The sequence below is a fragment of the Mytilus edulis genome, chromosome 7 (genome assembly GCF_963676685.1).
Source record: "Mytilus edulis chromosome 7, xbMytEdul2.2, whole genome shotgun sequence".
Classification (NCBI taxonomy): Eukaryota; Metazoa; Mollusca; class Bivalvia; order Mytilida; family Mytilidae; genus Mytilus; species Mytilus edulis.
In genome coordinates, this window is record NC_092350.1 from 2,031,014 (window position 1) to 2,049,187 (window position 18,174).

The window sequence follows — 18,174 nt, forward strand, 5'->3', positions numbered from 1 at the left end:
TACTATTTTTTCAATATGACAGGTGAAACATGAAAATATGATATATGTACTTTAAACAAAATTATTTTTAATTTATTGATTATTTTTTCAAAGTGGGTGATAACGACCTTATCAAACTAACCATTTAGTGTGGGATTTTAATTAAATGTGCACTTGAAAATATGTTAGAAAGCTACATTATAAAATAAGGAGATGTGGTATGATTTCCAACGAGAATTAAAGCTATTCGCTCAAGTTTAAATGAAGAAGACGTGAGACACAAGACATCAATATTATTATCTCCCTTTCACTAATTTTTCCAAGAAAGTATATATCTTATTTTTATATGTAATCTGGTGTGTTTTATTCTTTTTCATGATATGAAAATTCTTATTCCTGATAGGAACAAAAAATTGTGAAGTCCATTTAAAACAAGGAATTAACCAGGAACTCATTGCTAATCTCACTTTCCTCATAATCACAGCATAGCAACATAGCCAGTACAGTACACCATGAAATAGCATCCAACCATCCTCAATACACCTTGAAGTGGCATTAAACTACAAACAATCAACTAATCTGACATTTTGCATCAACAGGACATCTTTAAAACGCATTAGTAGGAATTCATCCAAAGTCAATCAAAATCTGACATTTATACTCTAATGTTGACAAATTTAGCTAATGCCTTTATCAATGAAACATTCAGGTTCAACACATATACCTGCCTTTGTGGTCATAAAAATTGTGAGGATTATTATTAAACTGAGGGACATACTCAGACTAGGGCTCTCAGTTATAAACTATACTCAGTATTCAGAGTGAAAATTAGTGCTCGAAAAAAACAAATCCATCCAGTTTTTTTATTGGTTGATTTCTGAGTCTGAGTACTGAGTTAAGTTTTAAGAATTAGTGCCCTGGTCTAATTTATATATTCTGACCTTGATTTTTATCTTCTTAAATGATTTAAGATTAGAACACCAATAAACAACAGTGTAACATCTACTATAAACATGATCTAATTAGTATCATCTTCACAACTAATATTCTAAGACAACATAACACATTCCGTTATATAGATTACATGTTATTTTACTGATCTCTCTCCTAAAACATCTACTTCAAACTGGAAAATATGTTACCCACAAAATTCAATTTATATTTGTTACAAGGACTTCAAGCTTTTTTTAAAAGATCTTATCTGGTAGAATGCAGTTCTAGTAAACATTGTTATAATTATTTTATGAGGGTTTATTGTTATTTTTTTTAAGGGAGGTCAGGATGGTGCAGGTGGGGTTGATATTCTCTATAAAATGTACGAGTGTTGCGTTAAGGGAGTTGAGCTTATAACTTCAGCTATATATGTTGTCCAACTTACAAAATGTACAAATGATTTATGTTCTTATGAATTCTAATATTACAGACAGTACATCTTCGTTCTAATTTTACAAAAAAAAATCTATAAATATTTTAAAGATAAGAGACCTCTTTAAATTAAATTGCAAAGAAGGTAGAACTTACCTTTAAAAAATAACCACCTGTAAATGTCTCCAATGTAAGATCATGTAAGGTAGAATCTGACTAAGATTATCTGTAAAACACTAATTGTAGTCCTGACCAAGAACTGTCACAGAGAGGATCTTCAGCTGCAAGTATAATTGATAAAAGTATTGGAGAAATAAAGAAGTTGTATCAATATTGTAATTGTTCTATATATCAATACATCCCAACACAATAGTTTGGTCTTTTGTTTTCTATCTACCTTTCTACATTGTTCTATTGCCATACCTGTGAAATGGATTAAGCCACACAAAATGAATTCACAGTTCTTTTACAGTAAATATATAATACAAGGATATGGGAGGAGGATTCAATTTTTTAAATCACAATATTCTATGTTCAATTTTATAATGACTGATATTTTTACAATAACATGTTAAATAAATTACAAAGTCCATAGGAAATATTAGGATCCAGAATCTAAAAATAATTTTATTTGGCCTTAAACCTGACTTACTATTACATTGTAATTATGTAGCAATTAATTAACACAATTACCAGGAGTTACAGTGTTGTGTTGACATCTCGTTAATGGATGATAGCTCAGTAAGTCTAATATAAAAACCAGTCAGTGGACATTGTTAACTGTTACAACAATACAAGAGTGCACACACTTAAGTCTCTCATCATAATATCAATGTATATAGGTAAACAAAAAACCTGCAGAGACAAGTGTGTCCTTTGACCCTAACCATATAAATTGGTCACCTGCTTAATAATGACAATTTGTTCACAACTCATTATTTTTCTAATAAAAAAGTACTTTTTCTGTCAAATGTACTTATAGCTTTAAACACATATGCCCTTGCATTGTACTAAAAGCTGTCTTATAATACCTATATTTTGGCATTTCACAGGGTAATGTTTTTCTCTTGACTATTAATGATGTCTTTACACTAAATCCATTGGATGTTGGATGGGTACTGATTGATATTTTGTCTTTGATACATGTTTTGATTTTAGTTAGTTGTCAACTTTGCTTTAAACTTGCTGTCAGTAACTGCAAGTACTCTCAGATCTTTATAATGTGTCTTGTTTGGTTTTTTTTTTAAATTTATCATATTTTATTGAAATCTGTACATTTGTTAGTTAAAACATCAAGTAACGGTACCTTATCCTGGCCTCGTTAACATTAGTAAATATCATATTTATACAGTTGTTAGTATTTGTTAGTATTATACTATTTGGAAAAAAATAAAAAAATATACTATGTCAGTAATTTCAAAAAGAAAGAAGTTTACTATTAAGATTTTCAAACATAATTATCTGTATAACAAATGCACAGGTTTTGAAACAATATATATATATATTGTTTTTTGTATTAAATTTCTTTTTTTCTTATTTGCACATAAACATAATAAGTTACACACTTTTGTATGCATAATAGTTATATACACTAAAAAGAAGATATATAATATATTATTTAATAGACACAGCAGTTTTAGTTTGATACATTGCAGATAATGATTTTAAGACAGAGGTTGTTTGGATATGAAATATATACATTATATGTGGAGTCTATTTGGTTTTTGTTTTTTGTTTTTATGATAATAAAGGAGTCCAGGGGTTCCAGCAGTTTTCTGCCCTACTGAGTAATTATTTTTATAGAATATATTTTTTTCTATTAATAAGTTTTCCTTTAAATAATTTTTAAGTGCTATTATATTGGTTTGTTCCATAGCTAATTTGCTTCTATAAATGTAGAATTTTGTTAACAGAAGTATTATGTTTCTTATATCATTTTTATCGGTTTTTGTTAAGATACCAAATAAAACCAAATCAATATTTAAAGTTAGTTCTATTTCTGTCTTCTCAAATATCCAGGAGTCAAGGTCTTCCCATAATTTTGATATATATGGACAAGTCCAGAATATATGTAACACTCAGAAACGTGTCCTTCCCCCCAAACGTGTCCGATTCCCCCAAACATGTCTAGTTGAAAACTGCGCCAAAGCGTGTCATTTGTATAAACGCCCAAACGTGTCCATTTCTCAACTAACCCCCAAACGTGTCCAATCCCCAAAACGTGTCCATATCAAGCGTTATTTGGTTATTGCTATTTCATTAACGTATACTAATTTTACCATTTCATTAAAAATATACATAAGCACGTTAGTACTTTTTCAAAACGGAAGAATTAAACTGGCGTAAAGTGGGGGCGTCATTTCGGCTACTGTGGATTCATTATTATTCGTTGGATACCAATTTTCGTGGATTTCGTGTGTAAAGGTGAACCACGAATTTAAATGTTCAACGAATACCAAATTTTTCATAGGCTTGTTTGCAGACTTTGGCAGAACCACGAATTTAAATGTCCACGAAAGTGTATGTTTTGTTCAATCCACGAAAATTGGTACCCACGAAAATAAATGAGTCCACAGTTTTTCGTTTGTAAATTGTAAGCAAACATGTTGAGTTAAACAGTACAGTTAACGTGTCAAAGTGTCCTTTTCTCTGCGCGTTAAAACTTTAATGTTCTCTCTAATTATGCATGAAATACTGACAACTGGACAATTCGCAATCAACAGCCTAAAGTTAATTTATTCAGTAGAACTGAAAAAAACATTAAAACTTGTATGTTTTCTCTAATGTGCATGAAATACTTGCAACTGGACAATATGCAACCAGCAGTCTAGAGTTTATCTTAACAAAAGAACAGTAAAAACATTAAAACATGTATGTTAAAATGTAAAAAAAAACAAAAAAACAGGTAGCCTATGTTCTCTCTAAATAGAACTGCAAAAACATTAAAACTTGTATGTTCTCTCTAAATATGCATGACATACTTGCAACTGGACAATACGCGATCATCAGTTTAAAGTTTAGTTTAAAGTTAATGTGTACAGTACAACTGTAACAAGAGGCTCTCAAGAGCCTGAATCGCTCACCTGAATTTTTTTGGTTTAATCTCTCATCAATGATTATTTTGGCTTTTCAATTTATTTAAATGTTCTTTGAATCGTCCTATTTTCTTCAAAAGCAAAAAAAAATCATTTTCTCCTATGTTCTATTTTAGCCATAGGAGCTATGTTTCTTGACATACAAGGAAATGAAATATAAAATTTATACTAGATACTCTGAAACTCTGAAACTCATTTAGCCTAAGTTTGGCTGAAATTGATACAGCAGTTTCATAAGAGAAGATTTTTTAAAGTAAGTCAACATGATGAACAAATTGTGAAAAAAGTCTTTAAAGGGCAATAACTCCTAAAGAGGTCAATTGACAATTTTGGTCAAATTGACTTATTTGTAGATCTTACTTTGCTGATCATATTTGCTGTTTACAGTTTATCTTTATCTATAATAATATTCAAGGTAATGACCAAAAACTGCAAAATTTCCTTAAAATTACCAATTAAGTGGCAGCAACCCAACAATTGGATGTTTGATTCATCTGAAAATTTCAGGGCTGATAGATATTGACCTAATGAACATTTTTACTCCATGTCAGATTTGCTCTTAATGCTTTCGTTTTTGAGATATAAGCCAAAAACTGCATTTGACCCCTATGTTCTATTTTAAGTAATGGCGGCCATGTTTTTTGACGGATCAAAAATCAAAGCACACACTTTGTGCAGGATAATCTAAGGAACAACCATGCTAAGTTTTAACCAAATCCATTCAGTAGTTTCAGAGGAGAAGATTTTTTAAAGTTAGCAAATATGATGAACAAATTGTGAAAAATTGTCATTAAAGGACAATAACCCCTTAAGGGGTCAATTGACAATTTTGGTCATATTAACTTATTTGTAGATCTTACTTTGCTGATCTTTTTTGCTGTTTACAGTTTATCTTTATCTATAATAATATTCAAGATAATGACCAAAAACTGCAAAATTTCCTTAAAATTACCAATTAAGTGGCAGCAACCCAACAACTGGATGTTTGATTCATCTGAAAATTTCAGGGCTGATAGATATTGACCTAATGAACATTTTTACTCCATGTCAGATTTGCTCTTAATGCTTTCGTTTTTGAGATATAAGCCAAAAACTGCATTTGACCCCTATGTTCTATTTTAAGTAACGGCGGCCATGTTTTTTGACGGATCAAAAATCAAAGCACACACTTTGTGCAGGATAATCTAAGGAACAACCATGCTAAGTTTTAACCAAATCCATTCAGTAGTTTCAGAGGAGAAGATTTTTTAAAGTTAGCAAATATGATGAACAAATTGTGAAAAATTGTCATTAAAGGACAATAACCCCTTAAGGGGTCAATTGACAATTTTGGTCATATTAACTTATTTGTAGATCTTACTTTGCTGATCGTTTTTGCTGTTTACAGTTTATCTTTATCTATAATAATATTCAAGATAATGACCAAAAACTGCAAAATTTCCTTAAAATTACCAATTAAGTGGCAGCAACCCAACAATGGTTTGTTTGATTCATCTGAAAATTTCAGGGCTGATAGATCTTGACCTAATGAACATTTTTACCCCATGTCAGATTTGCTCTAAATGCTTTCGTTTTTGAGATATAAGCCAAAAACTGCATTTGACCCCTATGTTCTATTTTAAGTAACGGCGGCCATGTTTTTTGACGGATCAAAAATCGAAGCGCACATTTTGTGCAGGATATACTAAGGAACAATCATCTTAAGTTTCATTCAAATCCATTCAGTAGTTTCAGAGGAGAAGATGTTTGAAAAATTGTTAACGACGACAGACGACGACGACGACGACGACGACGTCGACGACGACGACGACGACGACGGACGCCAAGTGATGAGAAAAGCTCACATGGCCTTTTAGGCCAGGTGAGCTAAAAACATTAAAACTTGCGAAACTATTGTGCGCTCTAAATATACATAAAGTACTTGCAACTGGACAATACGTAATCAACATTCTAAAGTTTATTTATACACTATAAAATAATTTGCATTTAAAACCGGCGTTGATCACATAACAGTAATATTCATAAAAAAAAGAATCTATAAAACTTATGCATGAAATATTTGGCACTGGACGTTATGTTTCTTATCGTGTGTCTTTAGTGATGGTGGAAACCTAAAATTTATTAAAAACCCGGATAACAAGTTTATAATTTGATGGGCTTTTGAAATACACACAAACTATTGACAAAAGTAAAAAAAATACTGTTATAACCCCGCCATGCAATATTCGGATAAATATAAAAGGCATCATCGGAGTTTATAAGTACAAAATAATTAACAAAGATAACGATTAATTCAAATCCAGAACTATGTGTATGTTCGCTCTAAACGAATATGAAATACTTGCAACTGGACAATAAACAACTACAGTCAAAGTTACTTAATAATAACAGATTAATTTTGCAATTATTATAATCATTAAAAACCTACATCGAACTAACTTAATCTGATAAGTGACATCTTCATCACGTGTGTCTTCCATCATAGAATTGCCGTAAACGTTATCAGCGATTTTATTTAAGAGATACATGTAAAAGCGCTAAAAGACGTGTAACGTTTTGGCGTTAAATATTGGACACGTTTTGGCGAATAACAATTATCGGACACGTTTGGGGGTTATGAAATCGGACACGTTTTGGGAAATATTGTACATTTCGGACACGTTTAGGGAGAAAAGACACGTTTGGGAGAATCGGACACGTTTGGGGGAAAGGACACGTTTGGGAGTGTTACATATATGTTCTATTGTTTCGACCCCTCCGCACCCAAAACTACAAATATTTGTATCTTTAATTTTTATTTTAAGGAGAAGTTCATTGGTGCCTAAAATTCGATGTATTATTCTGTATTGAAACCACTGCAATTTTGAATTTTTTGTAATATAAAAGGGCAATACATGGATATTTTTCCAATTGAAGTTCGCATTGAGAATTAATGACCATTTTTGTTCACATTTTTGTTTAGGATTTGACTTTTTACCATTCAAAATATTATACATATCTTTTGAACCTTTCTGGGATTTAAAAAAAACCTTTAATACTGAGGGCAAAACTGGACCGTTTTCTCTCTTTAAGTCATTTGGACATATTTGATATTCTTTTAAATACTTTTTTATTGACAAAATTAGGCCTTGATATGTGAGAAAATTAGTTTTAATATTGTATACATTATTAAAGTGATCAAAAGTCATAAAGTTTCCATCTTCCTGTAACAAGTCATTGATCAGCCAAACCCCTTTTTTTGTCCAATCTTTATATAATACTGAATGGTTACCAATCTTTATTCCATCATTCTTCCATAAAGGGCATGTTTTAATTTGAGAGTTATTTTGTACATTTTGAAGATCTTGCCAAGTGTCTTGTTTGTTGTTAGGGATGTATAAATACCCTGCCACGTCAGGTCTGTGTTTATGTTAGATGTTAATTTTTCTCCCTTTTTTTATTGATCTGATTAGTTAAGTCCTTTTCAAAATTATTATATACTTATGTTGTTGCACCATTGGTCCAGGTCAGAGACACAGTTGAGCACCCATAATTATGTTCAACTCCACTACATAATTCATGTACAAGGTGTCCCAAGTCATAAGCCTGTAATTCTGTGGTTAAAGAGTCGTTGGTTCATGTCTGTCCTATAGTCTTTTCATATGAATTGTTTTGTATTAAATAGGCCATAAATTTTTTCAATCCAATTATTTCCTATTTTTCATGTCAGGGCCTTTTACAACCAACTATACCATATTGTTTTTCTCATTGTTGAAGGCTGTACATCTTCTTCATTTGATTGTTTGTGGATAGTTGTCTCAATGGCAATCATACCTCATCTTCATGCCAGCTGAAGTCATCAGATACATTTTATAAACAAGATACCCCAAGGATGATTTAGGCCAAGTTGGGTTTAATTTGGCCCAGTAGTTTTAGAGGAGAAGATTTTTGTTAAGGTTACTAAAATTTACGAAAAATTGTGAAAAATTTACATTAAAAGCCATTGGACGCCAAGTGATGAGAAAAGCTCACTTGGCCCTTTCAGGCTTTTAAGTCTAACTACCAACCATATTCAGAAAATTTGAGAGAAAAAAATCAGAAACCTGTAATAATGCACACCTCCATTATGTGTTTGAACATCTTACAAAGTATTAAAGCTGTATCTCCAAAACTGTAGGAGGAGATAGCCAGACAAACCAACAGATGGATGGATTATATGTGGATATTTAAAAAAAATGTGACTACCACAGATGGAGCCACATCCAGGCAGATGGACAGAGGTACAAAAAATGTATGTATATGTCATGTACAAGTTGCAATTTTGTACAGGTTATAACATGTACAAAAATATTGTACATGTTATAACCTGTACAATGCTAAAATACAAGTTATAACATGTACAAAAGTACCTCGTACATGTTATAACATGTACAAAATATTGCTTAAAAGTGGTTTTAACCTGTATAAAATTTGAAAATTATAATAAAGCAGAATATACAATCAAGGTTGAAATTTATTATATAATAAAGAACAATAATCAAAAGCAAAAGAAGAAAAAAACTGACAAATGGCTACTGAATTTTCACCCTGAAAAATGTAAATACATGAAAATATGTCAGAAATCAAATAACACTGACCACTCTACAATCACAGTCTACTAAATCTTACAATAGCAAAGGTTTAAGAGCGAAAAGTGAACTTGGGTACTGAGACATTCATACCATTGTATAAAACCATGGTCAGAACTCATTTTGACTATGCTAGTTCAGTTTATGGTCTCCATACAAGAAAAACGATATTGATAAAATAAAAAGAGTCAAAAGAAGGGTAACAAAACACCTACCAGGTCTCAAAGACTCAGAGAGACTTTAAAAACTAGGCTTACCTACACTATCATATAGGAGAATACAAGGGGATATGATTGAAACCTTCAAAACAATGTTTATGATACGTGTACCTTGATCTATAATGCTGTTAGGCGAGTTATATTTATATTTGTTTTATAATTAAAATATTTAAACTTGTTAGTTTTATTATATATGTAAATGCGGTCCTTTCTAAGAAATAATGTTATAAGTCTTGAAAAGGACGTCATCAACATATAACAAAACTATCAAGTTGACATACAGATGGAAAACAAGTTGCTGTACTGTAAATATGTGAACAGTAGCACGGTGGGACGGAGGATGATTGACCTCGAAATTTTCTGGTACTAAGTGCACCGTTTTGGAGTATAACACAAAATTTTGTAGTAATTTGCTATTTGTTGGTTTAAAAAAGTAAAGATTTATATATCTTTAAATCGTTTCAGAAGCAATTCGTTTCAGTACCCAATTCCCGGTGGCGATGATACACAGTGGTCAAGCTCAAACTTAGCCATGTTAACATCACTTAAATTAATTCAAGTACCATTATTTTTGTTTCTAACCCAATGGTTTGTTCATTCTTGTCACCTAAATCATGACCATTCAATTCAACATCAGTTTCAGTATTTGTGCTAGTAATAAGATCAGTCTTTAACATTGTTTTGTCAGTTTCAGTGTCGGTATAAAGTCCTCAGACTGTCTCGGTAAAAGGGTCTTCACTATCTGTATTATTGAATACAGAACTGGCTTCAAACATAGCTTCTAAGTCTTTTTCTGTAAGAATACCAGGTCACAGAATACCGCATAATGCCGGTTTATTAACTAAATGTGTATTTCAAAAGCCTTTTAAAATTATTAAGTAATTAATCAAAACTATTTAACTGGTCATTAACTGTATCAAAAAGGTATCAAACTAGCATAAATGGACAATAACAAAAACATGATGAAAATATTAGTAAGGTTGATGTAATAATAGAAACATATTTTTTATTTTCAATTTTTGTACAAGTTAAAACCACTTTTAAGCATTATTTTGTACATGTTATAACATGTATGAGGTACTTTTGTACATGTTATAACTTGTATTTTTGCATTGTACAAATTATGACATGTACAAAATTTTTGTACATGTTATAACCTGTACAAAATTGCAACTTGTACACAACATATATACCATAAAAAGTTTGTCCTGTAAAAGAGCATATAAAAAAAATGTAATCATGATTATGTTCAAGATGTATAAAGCCTTAAAGGGTTCATTATATATTAAACACTGAGAAAACCTCGTGTCTGGAGTGCCTTGTATTCTATAAAGATATAATAGTTCAAAGATAGATAACTCTATTGATTATATATAAATCAATGAACAAAACAGTGTCTCTAAATAGAAAATCTATTTGTACAAGACTATAAGAAACAGATATAATGTAGATCTTTGACTGTGCAAATAGCACATTTTTAGTATACAATTAGGATTTTTGTGTTGTTTTTAGAATATTAAGTTGTAAATTATTGTAAATTCTTATTTTAAGCTGGGAACAGGAAATCTTAACAATTTAATTGACAAACAATCCAAAACTGAGGATGAATATATCAAACTACTATACTTAATAGCAAGTGTAGAAAAACACTTACTAGATTAATATCATCTTTTATTAATCAATCATTTGAATTAAGGAAAAAATGTCCTTATAAATGAGTAATTTGAACAATTTGAAGCTATAAGTACTATATATACCATGGTGCTTACGAGTTAACAAATCCGAAGGATGAGTTTGTTTAAATATGTTAATGAGTAAGACACATGGTATATAAAATTTATAAATAAAATGATTGACAGCTTGAAGACCTTGAACTAATATTGGAAATTGATCACGTTACAGTTTTATCCAATGAAATGGAAGCTCGCGCAAGTCACTTTTGCGCCTGGTGTATGTCATAAAATTAAATAGAACCCCAGAATTTGCAGAAAGTAAAGAAAATGTCGGATTTTCACGATTTTTTTTCAGTTTTGTGTTTCGTGTATGATTGTGTGCACTGGTAATTTCATTATATCATCAGCAAGTAAACAAGGATTATTAAATAATTCTAAAGATGGTAAGAATTGGTTTTTTTATTCTTGGTTTTCAAGGTTTCATACAAAATAATCATATTTTACAGGTTGTTCATTTATTGAAAAATGTATATTTATACATTTAAAGTTTAGTGGCGAATCCAGGGAGCGTAGATAGTATACCCTTTTTGATCGCAAAAAGAATAAAAAAAAATTCTCACAAATATGTGTAGCTGACATTTATTTCTATAGTTACCCCCTTTTTTCCACAATGTCATTGAATTTTTCGCAAAGGAAATGGTACTACACTGTAGTTTTACATTTTATTTTTTCAGAACTGAAAGGAGAAACTTTTAGTATTTTTTCCAAAAGTAAGGGAACTCGTATCAATCCTATATAATTTGAAAGAGGTTTTTTAAGATGTGGTACACATGATTTATTGTTTTTGTTATAAATGAAAACAAATGAAGATATTAACCTTTTACGTTTTTCGGTTTCCTAAATATTCCAGAGGCGTATACCTTTCATAAAAAGGGTGGAGCTTCAGCCATGGAATAACATGAAAATAAATATATTGTACCATGGCTAAGCTATGCCTTCTTTCCTTTGTATTCTATTTGAGTTGCATACTTAATTAGCAAAATCAAATTGCAGATATTATACCATGGTTTTCCCTCAACACACTTTTAAGCATATTATTTCATTAAAACATCAAAGGAAAAAATTCAATTTATGTTACAACATACAATATACTTATGTCAGTAGTCTATTCTTATAAATTAACCTATATAAATTATATTGATATATTTTATAACTGCACATTTCATTGTTCAAAATATGCCTATGCATATTCTATATACATTGTAGTATTGTTTAATTGCTGCATCATTACTATTTGTATACTAGTTGTATGGACCGTTGCCAATTATTATTGTAACTGAGTTTGTGCCAATAAAATATTTGTATTTGTATTTGTACTGACAATCTACAGAGTCAAGGGACTTAATTAAGAGGGATCGCAGATATACATTGATTTTTTTAAAATACAAATGTATTTTATTTAATTTTTTTTTTTCTTCTGTAAATGAATTTTATCATATACTAATAATAGAAAAATAACATAAAAAAATGGGGTCACTGTTCATTTAGGCTTACAATCTGCCTTCGAAAGAAGCATGCATTTTTGTTAAGGTACTTTTTTTCTGTTGAAGTAATAGGAGAATAAAGATAATATAAAAATAAAAAAAAGAACTAAATTACAGAAATCGCCTTAATTTAACAACTCTTTAGTATAACTACAGCTGATTTGAAAGTAATAATAAAACAAAGTCTAATCTGGCATTAAAATTTGAAAGATTATACCATAGGGAACATGTGTACTAAGTTTCAAGTTGATTGGTCTTCAACTTCATCAAAAACTACCTTGAGAAAAAACTTTAACCTGAAACTCCCACTTTCATTTTCTATGTTCAGTGGACCATGAAATTGGGTCAAAAGTCTAATTTGGCTTTAAAATTAGAAAGATCATATCATAAGCAGCGGCGGATCCAGAAATTTTCATAAGTGGGGGCCCACTGACTGACCTACGAGGGGGCCCGCTCCAGTCACGCTTCAGTAATTCCCTATATAAGAAACCAATTTTTTTCACAAAAAGGGCCCCCCCCCCCCCCTAAATCCGCCTCTGATAAGCAACAAGTGTACTAAGTTTCAAGTTGATTGGAATTCAGCTTCATCAAAAACTACCTTGACCAAAAACTTTAACCTGAAGCGGGACGAACTGACTATCGTAGGTGGGGCATAAAAAAAAGGGTATGCTATGCTTTAAAACTTTTCCAGATTCACAGGCAGTGTGCACAGATTTGTCTGTACTCAGAGAAAATTTTGAGGTGAAAATGCAGCCATTTTAGCCAAAGGGTCCACATCAGAGACATATAATACGTCGTCCACAAGATCTGAACCTTAACTTTTGAGTCCACAAGCCAGAAGCTCATTTTTTGAATATTATATTTTAGTTGAATTCTGTTTGCTTGTAGTGAAGAATATTACAAACCCAAAAGCAATTTTACTAGTCAATGCCGTAGGACTTGTGGTTAAGCGTGAAGGCTGGACTACTCAACTTCCTGATAACAATTACGACAGGGTGGCAGGTCTACATACATCCAAGGACACCAAGGCAAATGGGGAGAGAAACAAGCCTTTCATTTCCAAAAGTATATGAGCTAAAACATTTTGATTTCAATAATTCAATACAAACTACTGTCATATAAATTTAGAGACATATTGTATGTTACATAACATATGTCTCTGCATAAATTAGCTTATATGATTTGTGACTAAAATAAACAAAAACTTATCTATAATATATTATCATTATATATGGCAGTCTGAGGGGCTATCTTACCGATCTTTACCGGCTCCGGCAAAACAGTCTCCTTGGATTTATATACAGTTTGGCTATTATGAATCTTAATAAGATGGTGGTAAAGGGTTATTTTCGTGGAACGTTTTCAGCTTTTTTATCAAGTTCACGTGCTTTCGTGTTTTTACCTTTTATTTCAGGCTCGTTTTCTCGTGTTTGGTTCTATGTCGTGTTTCCACAGTGCCTGTGTGGCGTGGTCATTTACATCTAAGATTTGATGGTCAGTTCTTAATCAGTTTACTGATCTTTCATCTTGATTAATGTGACACTTTATACGATACATGAGTTGCACAGTTGAACTGAAATAGCATTTACAAGTTTATCTAAATAATAAAAGACCATTAATCAATGCCTTACATAAATTAAGAACAGATGTGTATAGTTCGATCTTGTGAGAAACTTTATATTGGTCAGTCGTTTTAAAGAGTTTGAAATAACAAGAGAATGAAATAACAAGTTGCATTAGGCCAAATAAAAAAGTATGTAGGTCAGTAGGTAGGGATTTTTTTTTTATTTTATGGTGTTTTTTTTTACATTGAGTCTAAGGGACCAAAATTCTGACTTTAACAGTGCTTAATGAAAAATGACAATACAATCTTTAGGGTAGGCTATTTTTAAGCCGAAAAAGTAGGGACGGTAGGGTTACTGGAACCACACATATATTTTTATTTGGCCTTATATTTGAGAATGAAATAACATGTAGTTTTATATTGGAATTTATAAACTGTGAATATTATCTATACATGTACTGTTACAAGATTAAAGATGTAAACATTAAGTAGACTTAGTTATACATGCAGTTCTAACAGTGACTTTATGAAGAAAGATATGCGAGTGGTAGTTCCCTATATATATATCAGGCAAGATGGAGTTATCGATCCCTAGGATACATATTCCCGAAATAATGACATGTAGTCCCAAAACACAAACACACACACAATAAAGCCCCGCTTTACCTGTTTCTCCTTAATTATTTTCCGTGTTTACATTCGTTTAGGTACTCCTTAGTTCTCGTGCTTGTCCCGCATGTGATAAAATAAACCAGGACTTATTAAAAGGATTTTTGGTTACCTTGTAAACGTTAAACTTCCAATTGGCTCTGGTCAAGTTATGTGATGACTTTTTCATAATACGTGGTCCCTTCGTACATATTTCGATCAACTATGAGCTCATAAATTGATAAAACAAATCCCATTATGAGGGCTCCATTATGTACAATCAAATTAATGCATATAGTGGTTTCTTCCTTAAATGAGAGGTACTTGAGAATCAACGTTTAAAATGTGTATTTATGAGTGTTACAATACCTTCTGAAACTTATGTAATCATTCTAATCTTCAATCTAAACTGTTCTGATTGAATTCCATTTATATATACACCCCTGAACAAGCAATTAAAGAATTAACAGACACTGCTACTCTTCCTCATTTTTCAACTTATCTCACGATTTTGATATACGCTGTCTTCTCAGTATCAGAATCTATAACAAACGAAACGATTTCAAATTTTGAAATTATCAATTTCCCCCACCATAGTAGCAATATACCAACTTCACCTGCATATGGGATTTATGTATCTCAAATTATTGGTTATCCAAAAAGCATGCAGCTGCCACCAAGACCTTGTAAAACATCACCAGTGTCGGAGTAGAAAGTTAATGAAACAGGCGTATGTCAAAGAATGTCTCGTTCTTTTTCAAAAACAGTTCATCGGAAGGTACCAAGACCTTGCTGATAAGTATTCAATATCAACTTCACAAACAATACATTGAAGTGTAGATTATGGATACTGAAGTTCTTTGTCATCTTAGTAACATGTTATAGTATTCTTTTATTTGTCTTTCTGAATATTACTTTTGCTGTTTAATCTGTTTTGGTGTTATCCATGTGACGTGGCTCTGTACTTACACATCCCGTCATTGTAATATTGTTCTATGGTAACATGTTTGCATTCATATTTTTCATTTTTGCTAATGTACTTTGTTGAAATGCCTTTTGTGTTTCTTTGTTACATGTATATGACGTGGCTCTGTACTTATACATCCCGTCATTGTGTTATTGTGCTATGGCAATGTTTTCGTATACTTGTCTTTCATTTTTGCTAATATGCTTTGGCTATATGCCTTTTTGTGTTTCTTTGTAACATATGACGTGGCTCTGTACTTATATACCCCGTCATTGTGCTATGGTAAAATTTTCGTATTCTAGTCTTTGGTTTTTGCTAATATGCTTTAGATATATATGCCTTTCTGTGTTTCTTTTTACATTGTTTGTTTTATAGTAATTAAGATTATAACACCATGTTGACTGCTGTAGTCTTATTTTTTGACATTTTTACATATTATGTCTTTTTATTTTGTTCACATATATCGATGTCAATATAATGGATTTTCATGCGCCTGTCATACAAGTCGGAGGTTTAGCTATCTATAAAACCAGGTTTAATCCACCATTTTATAGATTAACAAATGGCTGTACCAAGTCAAAAATATGACAGTTGTTATCCATTCGTTTGATGTGTTTGACTGCGGCATTTGTTTTTGCCCGATGATTTTATTACGGACTTTCCGTTTTAAATTTTCGTTCGTGTTATTTTACTTCTTAATAGAACTTGATGTATATTGTTACCATTATATTTTTCAATACTATCGTATATGTATGGTACGTACATGTAATAAAGTCTATCAAATTACAATCAATTATATGTTTTTTTTTAATTCAGATGCAACAAGCGGACGCTTAAAGTTGGCCATGTCCATTAACTTGTCATACAGTGTATCAAATTATAAGCCTGGTACCATTGATAACTATTTACACCACTAGATCGATGCCACTACTAGTGAACGTTTCGTCCCGAGGGTATCACCAGCCCAGTAGTCTGTACTTCGGTGTTGACATGAATATCAATTATATAGTCGTTTATATAAATTTACTGTCGGCAAATTATGAATTATTCGAAATACTAAATTTTTGTCAATTCCGGTATAGATTACCTTAGCCGTATATGGTACAACGTTTTGGACTTTTTAGTTTTCAATGCTCTTCAACTTTATATTTGTTTGGCTTTTAAACAATTTTGATCTGAGCGTCACTGATGAGTCTAATGCAGACAAAACGCTTTCTCCTTCCGGAGCAGCTGATTTCACTCCCGGTTTTTAGTGGAGTTCGTGTTGTTTCTTATTTATTATTCATAACTGTTGATGTAAATGTCGTTTGGTTTTATGAGTCTTTGTTTACTCCTTGGTTTTGATTGTTATTGTCTTCGATACAGCTATTTACACCACTGGGTCGATGCCACTGCTGATGGACATTTATTCACCGAGGGTATCTCCAGCCCAGTATTAATTGTGAATTATTCGAAATACTGAGGATTTTCTTATCCCATGTATAGATTACCTTATCCGTATTTGCCACAACCGTTTTGGTCTTCAATGCTCTTCAACTTTAATTTTTTGTGATGTGTTTATTGGCAAAAACTGCATATAAAAATAATCATAGTAAGTAAGTCCATAGTACATCAGTAAAATCATAACAAGTACATATAGTTGATGTTTTGAATCATTCGACAAACGTATTAGTAAATAATAATAATGTTAAAAATAGAAAATCTAAACCTGAGGCTGCATGGATTGGGTAGATATAATTTTATTGCGTACAAGTTTACTTGTATAGTCATTCTATTAGTTGGAGCCAAGGGTTCCAGCAGAAGTACGCTCTTTGTAATGGTTTATTTTTATAAAATATTATTTTCTCAATAAACAAATTCTCTGTAAGGTAATTTTTTAAGGCTACAATATATACTTGTCTACATTGTTTTTTTGTTTGTTCTGTATATATAATATTTAGTTAATAATACTATGAGGTTTCTTATGTAGTTTTTTTTCTAATATCCCAAATAAGACAATATCTAAATTGAGTGGTAGTTCAAATTGGACTTTTGAATATGTCCATTTATTAAGTTCTTTCCAAACATCAAACACTTTTGGACATGTTGAGAATGTGTGTTCTATAGTTTCTATTGAATCTGTACAGAGAGTGCATTTATTGTTTTGTGAGACTTTAATTTTGTAAAGTAATTTATTTTTTTCCAAAATTCTATGATTGATCCTGCATTGAAGCCACTGTAATTTTTAATAATGTAAAATGGCAGTCTATATACTGTATTCCAAATAATATTATGTTTATTTAGGATTAAGGACCACTTTTCCTGTGATGTGATATTTGTTATGTTTTCGTATAAAATATTGTGCATGTCTTTTGATCCTTTTGTAGATTTCATAAATATTATATGTTTTTTTTTTAAAATTCTGCCAGTTCATTAAATGCCCATCTTTAGCAATTAAATCATTTATTAGCTAGACTCCCTTTCAGTCCGTTTTTTATACAGAGGGATTTGATTACCAATCTTAATTTGTTTATT

At 31.2% G+C, this 18,174-nt stretch overlaps 1 protein-coding gene across 2 annotated transcripts in view; it reads right to left on the reverse strand.

Moving 5' to 3' along the window:
* The window catches only part of LOC139529719 (uncharacterized), a 195,308-nt gene extending 181,801 nt beyond the window's left edge, over positions 1-13,507 (reverse strand). For both annotated transcript variants that reach the window (XM_071325575.1, XM_071325576.1), the window contains exons 1-2: positions 13,387-13,507; positions 1,501-1,625 (exon numbers count right to left, since the gene is read on the reverse strand). The gene's annotated coding sequence lies outside the window, so the exon portion shown is untranslated. The remainder of the gene's footprint in view (positions 1-1,500; positions 1,626-13,386) is intronic.
* Positions 13,508-18,174: the final 4,667 nt, after the last annotated feature.